A 13,499-nucleotide genomic window follows, 5' to 3' on the forward strand; every position below is an offset into this window, starting at 1 on the left:
CAGTGAGTAGAATGTGGCCAGAATACCCAGGACACTGTAAAACAATGGTAAATGAGAACCGGGAAATAGCATAGAAGAAGAGAGAAGACTAAATGGATTAGATAAGAATATTTCTTGGGAATATGTGGATGACAGCAGCACAGAAAAAAATAGGAACATCTGAAGTAAGCCTGTTCCCTGCTACGAATTGATAAAGGATTCTGGTGATGATCCAGTAGTATGGAAGCATGGTGCATGTGCCCTCCTCATGAATTCATTGTGATCAGATCTCTACAGTGAATATCTGCTAAAATGATAGGAATACATACAGTATTATATCAAAGGTAAAATATGAGATAGGATCCTCCAAATGTCTATTAAACAAGTCCACACTCAAAAAAACTAATTTTACAAGGTGTAGCTCACTTCATATTAATTTCTTAATTTAAAGTTGTTGTTTTTTTGCAGTTCTCAAAGCTAGGCATAATTCAGAGCAATAGACATTTTTTTTAATGAAATGTATTTTCAATCAAAAATGGCTTTTTAGTAAATTATCCTTTTGTGACAAATTGTCAATATTGGTTAAATTTTGTCTTTCACAAAAACATTTAGTGCCTTTTATTTATTTAGAAAAACCATGAACCATTTTGGGAGTAACAAGTGGCCCCATTTCAAGCTCGTAACCTTGAAAACATTCAAAATTAGCAAATGTAAAATAAATTTTTGTTTTTATCCAGCTCTAGTATAATCTCACAGTGCAAAAATGTTTGCATGTGAAGTGATATCACTGAAATGGAACCTATCAGCTGGAATATCATCTCACCTACTCCAGGAGAATACAGGGAGGGTGGAATACATTGGCTGCAAACAGCAGTCTTCTCCACTGTGATTTTTGGCATATCTGCAAAATGGAAAATTAAGAAGAATTGTATAAACAAATCTTCCCAATGGCTGTTTATCTGGAAAAGCCCAGGATTTCTGTGAATGGCAAGAGGCTTCTAATTTTGGTTAGTCATAAGAGCAAATGTAATAACTACATTTCATTTTTTCTTTCTTGTTTTTGATCAGCTACCTCAACATTTTATTTCTTAATTCAAGAGTGAAAACAATATATTTGTTCGGGTTGCCAACTCTGAAAGATCAACATAATTCCAATCCAGCTGAGAAGTCTCTGGTTTGCATTTCACTAGAAAGGGGTTGGAAATTGAATGTAGCTGGCAATATTGTTGGTGATGCAGAAGACAGAAGAGCCTGCTCTTCTTCTATGGCTATACCACCTCTGCAGTACTGACACAAGGGGGGAAAAACTTGCTTTTGTTGGTAAATTTAACAGATAAGGACTTGAAGACACAGGAAAGTACGTGCACTAGCAAGATGCCATTTTTAGAGTCACTTGCTTGACCCTAAGCACATTTTAAAACAATTGTCTGCCGTTTAAAAACATCCTACTGATAACAGTTTGCAGAGAGTGACTGTATTGATCCTGATTTTAAACTGTTGCTTTGTAGAATGCATGTTCAGTAATGTATTTGGCCTCATTATAGATATTTTTTGCTGCAGTGTAAAATAACACACTTTTTCATAAGTGTAATAATCTAATCTCCTATTATCATTATTATTTATTTGTAGTAATAAAGAGATCCCGACCTGATCAGGACTCCATTGTGCTACGATATATAGTAAGTGCTAGTCTCTGCCCCCAAACAACTTATAGTTTTGTTTAAAACAAATGCACCAAGAGAATGAAACAAACTAACAAGGTGAAAAGGGAGCTACAATCCTGCTTGCATAGGTGCAGCAACTAGAATTGTGAAGTAGTTGTAAATTGGTGCTAGAGATGATGAATTTTTTCCAAAGAAAAGCTAAAGCTCTAAATAACAATTTTTCTTTTTATGAGGAGTGATTCCAGCCCCACAAAGCACTATGTTAAAGCAAGGTCTTTGATTTCTGTTTAAGGAGCTGTAACAATACCACCAAGCAGGCCTTGAGTCAAACAGAAATGGCTTTAGCAGATCTTAGCATTCTAATTCAGTCTGTATGGTTGCAAATGGCAATGCTTTCCATTGTGATACTTATTTTTAAGTACATCTGCAATGAATTGCACTGTTTAGAAAAAAAGCAGCGATTTCAGAGTCTGAGATTTAGATTTTCAATCATCTTAGCCATTTGTTCTACTTCTGTGTTAAGTTTACAAAAAAAAAATATTTTAACACATGAAAATGGGTAATGAACATTGCATGGAAAATTTTAAGCTGTCTCATATCCGCTAAGCTGCCTCTGCACTTAGAAAACATTGATTATCACAAAACTCCTTACTGTGAATAGTTAAAGAACTGTAATGCATAATCAGCATACCTATATTAAAGCACAATTTTGTTTACTATGGTAAACCCTGGAGTCATTAGCATAATGCCCCAGAGGCAACTCTAACACAGCCTCTGCCACCTACAGATCACAACAAGTTGGAGGTCAAGGTGGAGAGGCATTTAACTTAAATCCCAATTTAAAGCTATTAAATGAAAATAACAAAAAGCAATGCCATGCAACAGAGATGTGTTTTGCATGAATAACATAAAATCACTTTTTATTAAATGAACTTGGTTATAGGGAAAACAGAAAATGACAGTATATTAGAGGCCATTATAACGTTTCAGCTGAGTTTTCAACCTCTTTCTTTATGCAATGGGTGAAACTGAATCGTTTAAGAAAAGAAAATAGGATAGCAATATTTTCTTCTTGTATAGAGGCAATATACAGGTGGCTACAGAGGCGGGTCTGTCAAGATTTATATCAAACCTTGAATTTTAAAGTGGGTTCCCTTGTTTCGGGGGGACGAAACAATTTCCTTGGGATAATAATGTTGTTTTTGTTGTATACTTGTCCCCTTAAAACTTCCTTTTTTCTTTTATACCCCTCTACCTTGCTAGGTTGTTTGTCTGTTGCATACATTTATTCTTCTCTGTATATTTGTGTAATTAGTGAATATATATAGAACGTTAAAAGAGAACAAGAATAAGGGAGGATGATGCATTGAAGGGAAGCTGGAACAGTATATTTTTTCACTCTCCTATTACTCAAATAGAGATGAAATTTTCCCCAAATTAAAACAAAATCACCTGTTTGATGAAACTAAGTATTGAAAGTTTCAGCCAAAAAGAACATTTTATTCCCTTCACCAGATGATAAATGAAAACAGGGGTTTGTAATGCATAACAGTGGCACTGCCTACCACGAAAGCTATAATAATGCTTCCAATTTAGCAACACTACTGTATACTAATAAGGATTCGGACATGATAAGCATCCCAGTTGTAACTTAAGTTACACTGAAAGCAATAGTCAGTAAACAGTTTCCATGTCAAGACTAGCATATTATAAAAAATGTAACGTGTCTATAGAATCACTGTAAAATGATCTCATGTACCTGGATTTTCAGTGACAAGCACATACAGTGAAGTGTCCTATTAGCAGCACAGTCAGTCATACATGCATATGATGTTATATCTAACTTTTGTGGTAGACTCTACGGGGACGTTAATAGTCACTCAAACAAACTAAGGAAATACCTATACTTCAGGACAAAAGCCAACTTCTAATTTTGGAGACGTAAGTAGAAACTTTTCCAGGGGCAGCTCCCTACAACAGCAGCTCCTTAATGCCACTTCTACTTTGTGATGGAGCTAGTTAATCTGTGTAAAAGTGAATCTTTCCCTGCCTGCTCCATTACTGCCCTCCATGCAAACAGTACACATCCATCAGAAGCACCTCTCTATGTGATTCCTCCACCACATACCTTTCATGTGTTGCTCCCATGTGGATCCTATGTTGATGGGTGAGCTTAAAAACCTAGCTAAATAGTTATACAGTCCAGAAATTCTTGCACTGGCCTTCTACAACATGGTGAATATCTCAGGTGACCTGTTTTTAAATGATATGAAAACTGTCATTCCTAATTAGGACTATTATTGGTACAAAAGTAGTTGGTGTATAATAGTAGTCTTAGCCAGGAATGACAAGTTTTTTTCATTTTTACTATCTTGAGCAAATTTATACATATTTAAATGACTGAAATATAACATAAACCTAGCACTCGATCCTGAAAAGACATATACATGTGCTTAACTTTACATATTGAGAACAGTCCCACTGAGCGCTCACAGTGCATAAAGTTAAGCACGTCTAAGTTTTTGCAGGATTGGGGCCTCAAAGTTGATAGCCTCTCCCATTCCTGTGCCACCCTCACCCAAAACTTCACAACTGTGTATTGCAGTTACTCTTGTGAGTCAACATGTGGAAATCAAACTACATGGAACCCAGTTGTCTGTTTTCCCAGAGAATGATTTGCCTTTCCACTAAGAGAAACAGTTCTAGGCATCTGTCTATCCTGTACAAAACACAGACTTCATAGCTCTGCAAATTTTGAACCAGAGAAGCAATGAAACAAATGATTCAGCTAAGCTTTAGACTAGTATTTCCAAATATCATTTCCCCACAGTGTAGGAAGAGATTGGCCGTACACATTGCCTTCAAAAAGTTTTGAGCAAAGTCTGGCTAAAAAATGGACCAACATTTTCAAAAGCTTTCAACAAGTTTTCAAAAGCTGTGATTTACTCAAAGCTATGAAGTTTCTTTCAAATATTTCAGAAGATTCATCAGGTCAGGTTGTCTTGATCATGTCAGGAACCATGACTGATGCTGTGATACAATCTGACATTTTTATAAATATAAAGAAATATATTACACTGATTCGTATCACCATCTATGATGATTTCTCATATTTTATTTCCTCCTATTTGTCAGTTTAATTTAAAAAAATTAATATTGAGATAAATATTATCATCAAAGGTTTTACAGTCAACTACCCACTCATTTTGCTCTTGAATCCTTCCCAAGACTGAATTCTCTTCATTAAGGAGTCCAGACTTTTTTAGGCACTGACTTGAAGACCCAAGAGTTTCTCAATTAAGTTCTCTAAATTTGGAGAAAGTGGCATTTCTGTCTTTATTTATTGCAAAGAGACACAATTCTTCACTTTCGGTGCACAAATGTTTTGCTTTTCAAAGAACCACTCCCATCATAATGTGAATACAAGACAGCAAACTACTTTGAAAACAGTTGAAGCATAAAAGACAGGCAAAAATGAATGATCTGCATCCTATCTGTTTGTCCTTTTGGTACGTGTGGTAATGGTCACTTATCTGACTACCTGTGGATATGGAAATGCATTTGAAATGATAAAGAACCCTCCATTCCATGATAATGACAACAATCCGTGACATTTCTAACCTTAGCAGCAGGTTAGAAACTATTTGTGTTCTCTTCCATTAAGAATTTTACCCCTTCTGACACATCTATTTAGTTCTGTTTGAAAGAAAAAATCACATTAGTATGACCTAGGACCACAAATGAAGACTATCTTCTCCCAGCTAATCTACATATATTTAAGTATTTATGAGCTACCTGCTGGTATCTGAGGTAGTTATCAATCTAATAATACTCCAATGTTATTTGAAGTTCCCTGTATAAGCACCAAACTCATATATGCATTAACACCAAATGGAACTATGGGTTAGTAAGATATTACATGTCCAATCTTTATCCTTTTCTCTACTCCCCACCCCCTTTTTGACTTTTAATTTAGAGTCTTCAAATGTATTTTGAAATTGATCTGATATGAGCAATGTTTATGAATCTCCAGCATGGGACTCATGTCTAGTGTATTTCACTCACTGTGAGCTAACATTTTGCAACAGAAATGTAATTCATTCCTTATAAAGAGTAATGCTGTCTACTTGTATTTCATAAACAAAGAATACTTTTTATTTAAAGCATTTTAATGGACTCCTAAACACTTATGTATATCTCCTGGAATGGCAGAGCTAATTTTGATCATTTTGTTCCATCTTTACTTTTATTTTTGTACCATTGTTTTCCATTTCAAAGAGTGAGAGGTATGGCTTATAACAAAGGCAGAAGTAATATTTTATTTAATATCCTTTCAGTGCCTACAACGCAAAGACTGCAATCTAGATGAAATTACTGTTGATGCTGGTGAATAAGTTATTCATAGTTTTGCAGAAGGAGTAGCACTTCTAACATGAATGCCTCATGCCTTGTTTATTTTACATCTTTGGATGTAAATTACCAACTATTTGAATCTAGGAATATATCAGAAACAGAGCTAGAGAGCAGTCTGTGTTACTGAACCTTTGTCAAACTTGCCAGTGCTCAGCATATTTTCAAAAATTACCTGGGTCAAATAGCAAGAAAATTGTCTAGAATATACATGGAGAATTATATTGGGAGATCCAATTTTTTTTCTGACCACTAATGACTAGTGCATGGGTGTGTGTAAGTGGGAACTTGTCATTCACTAAAACACTGTTACAGTTGTTCTTAGCAATCAACCTTTACTTTTCAATAGGAACAATATATTGGATTTAGGGCTTTATTTCAGAAAGCTAGAAATTCTCTAGACATAGATGGTGGTAACCATAAGAGATTTTTCAGTGTACTGTAAATATTGTATTTACATTACTGTGCATCAGAGTTCTTCTGCTATATAATTAATAATAAAGAACCCAGGAGTTAAACAGGAGGAGAGGGGAGAAGGTGCAACCCCAAACCATCTTGTTGAGGCCCTGATTGCTTTTTCTTTTTTGTCCCATCATGCAATGCTACAATTATAAAATGGGAATGCCTGAGGGAGCTATCTAATGTCCAGGTGAAGGGTCAAATTCTGAACTCAGTTACACTCTTGATATGCATAATGGGACACACACACAAAATGGGACACAAACAAACAATGCACCTATCTGCATGCATATGCAGTATTTACTCTACATCAGACATGATCTGGATAAGACTAAACCTTCAATAAGCAGCTATTGCACCTCTGAATTGTAAGTGCTACATTTTGCAAGCACTTTTATCTTCTGGATCAAATTCACATTTGGCATAAATAGGTGCAACTTTATTTTTATAGGACACAATCTGATTTGTATGACAGGTCTGTATTTGTGCCTCTTAAAGTTAATCCATATATTATAGCTGCATTGTACAATAAGTTTACCTATATATTATGTATACACAAAAGTATAAAAATGCCACTTTGACTGATCAGTTAAATATGCATTGTTTTTAAAGCCAATAGCCTGACACTGTTCTCTTCCATGTATCCAATTCCATATGTCAAGCACTTCATATAATACACGTTAGAGAGAAGACAAGTCAAAATATATATTATCTTTTAGAGCAGGTTAGCTGCATCGGAGCTATTTTGTTCTGGAAACAAAATGTAAAGTAAGTGATTTTAGGGTACATGCCATTTATTTGTTTAGGCCTCGTTTCAGTCAGGCACTTACACACTGATTTCAATGGAACTTTAGCATGTGCTTAAGTACTTTGCTGAACCAAGCCACAATTCCTATACATGCCAGTATGCTAGGCAAGTGTCACAAAGAAAGGTGAGGGCAAACAATGCAAGCCTAGTGCTGAGAATCTGTGATGGAAACAATATACATTTCTAGGTAGACAGACCAACTGTTAGTCCCAGCCTGTGCAAAAGTGATATTAGGTGCCAGATGGGCAAGAAAAGGAATATCAGCACAGTAATAGTATTAAAGTGAGGGAAAGGAAGAGGTTTAAGATACTACTTAAGTGACAGACCAAGTATATTTAAAATTATTTATCTGGGGTCCTGTGCACTGAAGTATTGTGCGAACCTTGTGTTGACTCTCTGCAAAGAGATGTGTTTCACCCCAGAGCAGTACTATAATGTAAATAATTATTCCCATATTATGAAGCCTGTTGTTATGGGCTTTGTTTGTAGTGCCTTGCAAAAAGAAGCCAAGTTTAGAGTGCTGGGGAAGTCCTAGTCCTGGGGTTACTTAATATATTTTATGACTAATGAGAAATTGTCGTTGCTTTGTTTTGTCTTAACTATAACCTCATCTATGCACTAAGTCAGGTTTTGGGGGGTTGTTTTTACAGCAGAGACTATACCTAGCTAGTGAAAACTTTTATTTAACCACTTTTCTGCCACACTGCTTTGCAAAGCCTGGAGCTGGCCATAAAGATGTTAATAAAATGGATATTTGTAAGCAATATTAATTAAACAACATTTATGTTCCGAACATGCTGTTGCTCCTGGCAGGTCCCGCCGGCAGAATGCACTTGTGAAATGAGCACTGCTCATTGGAAAAACACCTAGTGGGATTTCACTAAAGAAATGACTTTCATCTGCAGTATATGCACACAGCTTTTTGGCTTCAAGGTAATCAAACAGAATTTTTAAATTTCAGCTTCTTCCTCAAAGTGAGGTACAAGTTGATTGACTTCTTTGGAGTCTAGCTGAGGGTGTACGAACAAATTACCTGTCGATTAATGTTTAAGCCACATTCTTTATGAGGTGGAAGTTAATAGTGGAGAAAGTCATCCACAAATCTCCCTCACACACAGACATAGCCAGGCCTTTCACTCTGTTCCTAGGGCTTTACCATCAGTGCTGCTTTGGGCTAACTGTGATGTAGCAGTGTATTCTGGGGGTTGGCATGCAAAATTTGTGGATACATCACAAATCCCTCTTTGCTTTTTAGCTGTATTACTGCCACATCATAAACACATTTAAATTGGAGCAAGGATTGGTTTAGGGAACTTAAATATAGGCACAGAGTGATTCAATAGATAATTGTTAAACAGTAAATATTGTTAAGCTTCTGCTGGTTTCTAGAGCTTTACCAAGCCAGAGGATTCAAACTCTAGACTATACTCTGTAGGCTCAACAAACAATATACCAGCTCATGATTTCAGCCAGGCAAGGTTCAAACTGGATGCACTCATTCTAGCACTACACTGAATACATGAGGAAAAGTTTGTATTGATGTACCATCTCCATTGTGCATTTAAGAAAGCAGGATTATGCTTTGATGAGGAACAGCAGATGCAGAAAATTTGGATGACAACAAACCAGCGAGAACACAACGAGGGTCAAGAAGGATAAAAATCCACAGGGGTCCCAAAACCATCCATTTTTGAGAAATAGTAGTTTAGTCTGCAGTTTTTGGGGTTTTTAAGTGCTCTGACCAAGGAAAGCAGCCATCTAAAGGCCTGGACATGGCCAGAGCACAAGAGGCAGAATGTTCTGAAAGTAAGTCAAGGAGCTGGGAAGGCCCTGTACAAAGTCTGGTGTTGGGTGAGCTTTCTGATCCCCTGTATTTTAATTTTTGTTAAAAATGAGAGCCTGCCTGCCAAGCTGTTTTCTCCCAAAGCTTTCACAGCTCTACCTTTTGCAAACCTTTGTACTTTGATTAATACTTGCTTATTTCTGGTAAAGTACTAAGGATCACGATTCAATAAAGATGGCATTTACTGCCATCTGTCTTGACAGTCTTTGAATAGAAAATGTGAGAGGTGAAAGGTTTACTGGTAGGGCTTATTGCCTCAAGCATACAGATGGAATAAGAAGCATTAGCTATGGTACACGTAATCCAAAGAAGAAATGATCTTCTTATATTTCCCCATCTTTTCCATCCTGGCTGTACCTTTTTTAGACACTCCTCCTACCAAAACAACTTTTCTTTGAAAAAGCAAAATAGAGCAACTTCAGCCATCAAACTGTCATAGGAACTGCCTGTCAAAACCAGCTCACAAATTAGCATTACCATAGTGCTCACAGACTCCACAACTCTCCCTCATTATTGGGCCACTATTATTCACCCTAAGGAAAATAAGGAGATACGACATATTGCTTTAATGGTCATTCTGTGATTTAGGTCATTTTAACTGAACACGTAGTAGTATATAGCTTTATTTTCCTGTTAATTCAGTAAAGATATTCAAAGAAAATAGAATATTGAATGCTGATAATTTATTGTGTTAACATATATTTAAATATTTAACAGAAGCTGGATGCATTTTCTTGCTAAGAGTTTCAAAATGTAAATCTCTTTGGATCATATAAAGTCTCTGTAAAAATCCCCAGGCTCTACTGAATGGAAATTGTATCATGAATGAAAATGGGGGAATCTTTGTTCTAGTCGTTTTAATACTAAAATGTATACAATTGAGACTCAGGGCATTTTTATATGGTGGGATAATGCTCTCTACAGGGGTGCGTAACATATCGCTTAGTAATTGCTCCCTGTGGATCTTGCTTGAAACAGTACTATGTTAAAGTGACTAGAGAATCTTTAGTGCACACCAGCAGGATCCACACAGAGCAATTTATTTGCAACATGTTTGTGCACTTTAGAAATCATATTGCCGCAGAGCATATTACCCAACCATGTAGACAAGCCCCTCAGTGTTCCTCACTAGTGCTAGCTGTACCTTTGAATGTTAGTCTGGCTCCAGGCAGGTTCAACTATAAGGTATGTGCAATTATTTTAAAAATCTTGAACCCCTGTTCTCATGGGTGCAGTATGAAATGTTATGTTATTATCACTTAAGAAATCAGGAATTTTTCATAAAAAGGGGCAATTTTATTTTTGTCCCTGACTGCTGAGCCCGGGCAGGGAGCAGGCCGCTGCTGCCTCCCAGCCAGGCTCTCTCTGACAGAAGCAGCTCTGTCCCCCTCCCTGTCCAGCTGCCAGAGAGAATGGTGCCCTTCTCCCTCCCCACCCCCGGCAGCCAATCTGGGGGGCAATCGACTCCTCCTGCATGCCCCCATTACACATCGCCTCTGATTTGGGGTTTTTTTAAACACAGCTATCATAGAGATCATCATGTCCTTGCAATACTGTCAAAGAAATGCTGTCAAGTATTTCTTGTTCACTTTTATTTTTTTGCTTTTAACTCTGTTATTGGTCATACTTTTTTAGCAGATGCAAAATAACATCCCCCTCTCAGTGTTCTCTTTTCCCCCCCAAAAAAGGTAAATATTGATTTTTCCATGCTTTTCACAGACCACAAACCAGCATTGCTTTGACTTGTTTATTAATCTCATCACTGATGCCATCAGTAATGACAGCACAATTTTAGGAATAGGGTTTGTATTCCAGCTGCCTCTGCAGTACAGAGCAAAGGCATGGTGTGGTCAAGTATAACCAGTTGTGGATTTTTTCAAGTAGATTTTAATCCAGAGACAATTTCCCATATTCACCAAAGGAGTTCCATTGAAGTGAGGCTCTGCACTGGAGCCAGGATCTGCCTGCAGAGATACAACAGTAGGATGGGGGGGAGGGGCAAACAGTGTTTATTATATCCCATTTTGATCAAGTATCCCCCCTCTCCCTACATAAAACACTTTGAATGCAGTTTAACGTCTCTGTAGCTTAGAGCAACCGTCTGTAAAATAGTTATGGTTTTTACCTACCACACGGGGTGTTTGCAGTGAGTGTTGGCAAAGCATTTTGAGGTCCTTGGCTATAATGCATTATATGCTATGGCTCAGTCTCTGCACTGCAGTTCAGGAGCTTTATACTGCACCTCAGTCTGGAAGGGTATGTCTACACTGTAGACTAAACCCAACTCTGTGGGACTGGGCTGTGGGGTACATCTACACTGCAATAGAAAACCCACAGAGCCCAGGTCTGACTCAGGCTTGGGGGCTCATGCTGTGGGACTAAAAATCTCAGTGTAGAGTTCCTGCTGGAGCCTGGGCTCTTTGTGGCCCTTCTGCCTCATAGGGTTTTAGAGCCCAGGCTCTGTGCCAAGCCCAGATGTCTACACTGCACTTTCTAGCTCCACAGCCCAAGCCCTGCGAGCCCCAGTCAGCTGACCCAGGCCAGCTGTGGCCATGCTCTAGGTCTTTTATTGCAGTGTATCCTAGAAAGCCCTCTGGATATAGTGAATGTTGTATAGTAACAATAAAAAAAATTACACTTATAAAGTACCTTCTATCTGAGGATCCCAAAGCACTTGGTAAGCCCAATTTAGCTTTTCTGGGAGCAAAAAACCCAAACAGCTACCTAGGTGTGTATCCTATATCATGCAGAGAACTGAAAAGGTTAAGTAATCTTTTTTCTTCTCAAAAATAAAAAGGTACATGGAGAAATTAACTGTATCATTTCATGACGCCAAGAGCTGGAAATTTTCTGCCCTGCCCAAGTGTATGTCATAAAGATGAACTTTGGTACATGTAAGCGGAGTCAGGATGAGCTCTACCCTGACATCTGGTGGTGAATTATGGCGAGTTGTGCAAAAGAACTTCAGGGGCTGATCTTGTTTGCATATGCACACCCACTCTGCCTAGCATGAGTCCACAGCCGCCCAAATGGTCACTTTGTTTGCTGTGGGATCCCCAGTTTCTTTGTTATTGGGGCAGGAAGAATAAAGTGTTGTTACCCTGATTATGTGAATCAAGGCCAGTGGAACTCTTTTATGACAGAGGAACTCGCCATCAACTAAGTAGCACTCGCTAGACAAGGGACATGGGTTCTGAAACCCAGTGAATTGAGAGATGTTGGGGAACAGGTATTTGTACTTGGTGGTATAAGCCTGAAACACCAATTGCACCTGCTTCTTTCTCTACAGTTGAATATCAGAGCAAATTTTGATTCTATTAGGAGTCTAGTTACAAGCTACTGAGCTGAATTCACTTTGGGCCAATGGTGCACCAGCACTGGGACTCCCCTACTATAAGCTGAAATCACTGAGAGCTGTGTTAACTAGTGGTGGGGGGGCTGAGGATATATTGCTAAGCAGCTGGCAGAGTGGAGCAGTTTGTGTGACTGTTGGTGTGGCCCATGGGATGGCTGGTAGAGCGGAGCAGAACAGTTTGCGGGATGGCTAGTAGAGTGGAACGGAGTGGCTGACAGAGCGGAGCAGTTTGTGGGATGTCTGGAGCGGCTCACGGGATGTCTGGTGGAGTGGAGCGGCTCATGGTGAAAGCTGCAGCAGAACCCCACGGCGAGGCGGGGCAGTCAGCCTTGGACTACATAAGGTGCCTCTTAACACCCCGCATGCCCCTCCCCCATTTCCATCCAACTCTGCAGATAAACTTTTGAACTCTGGGGCTGCACTGACCAGGGACAGAGACTTTTGGGGTGTTGGACTTTTGGGACTTTGGGTGATTTTTGGGTTGCTGGACTCAAGAACCAAAGGGAAAGGACACAGCCCAATTTGCTGGGGTGGGTCTTTGCTCATGGTTTGGTCTATGAACCCTAGTTGTAGTATTTTCCTAATTTAATGCTGATGTTGTTTACCACATATTATTAAAAATTTTCCGCTACACCGAGACTCTGTGCTTGCAAGAGGGGAAGTATTGCCTCTTTGAGGCGCTCAGGGGTGTGTGTAAGATTTTCCCAGGTCACTGGGTGGGGGCTTGAGCTGGTTTTGCGTTACATTGTTGGGAGGGGACCGGGACCCCTATGTACTGAACCCGGCCCTTGCTGCTATCAACTCGGCCTGGCAGAAGGGTTACATACATGTCCGTTCGTAAACAGCATGAATATGTTCGCCTTGGCTGCTTTATCCTCCGCCAGAAATGTAGATCTGATAGCATCTGTTTCCACTACCCACGCTATTCAAATCATTAACAACTCACAGAACTAGAGAAGGAGGCACTGAAAGCTTTCACAT

This window comes from Trachemys scripta, chromosome 8, assembly GCF_013100865.1.
Source record: "Trachemys scripta elegans isolate TJP31775 chromosome 8, CAS_Tse_1.0, whole genome shotgun sequence".
In the NCBI taxonomy this organism is placed as follows: Eukaryota; Metazoa; Chordata; order Testudines; family Emydidae; genus Trachemys; species Trachemys scripta.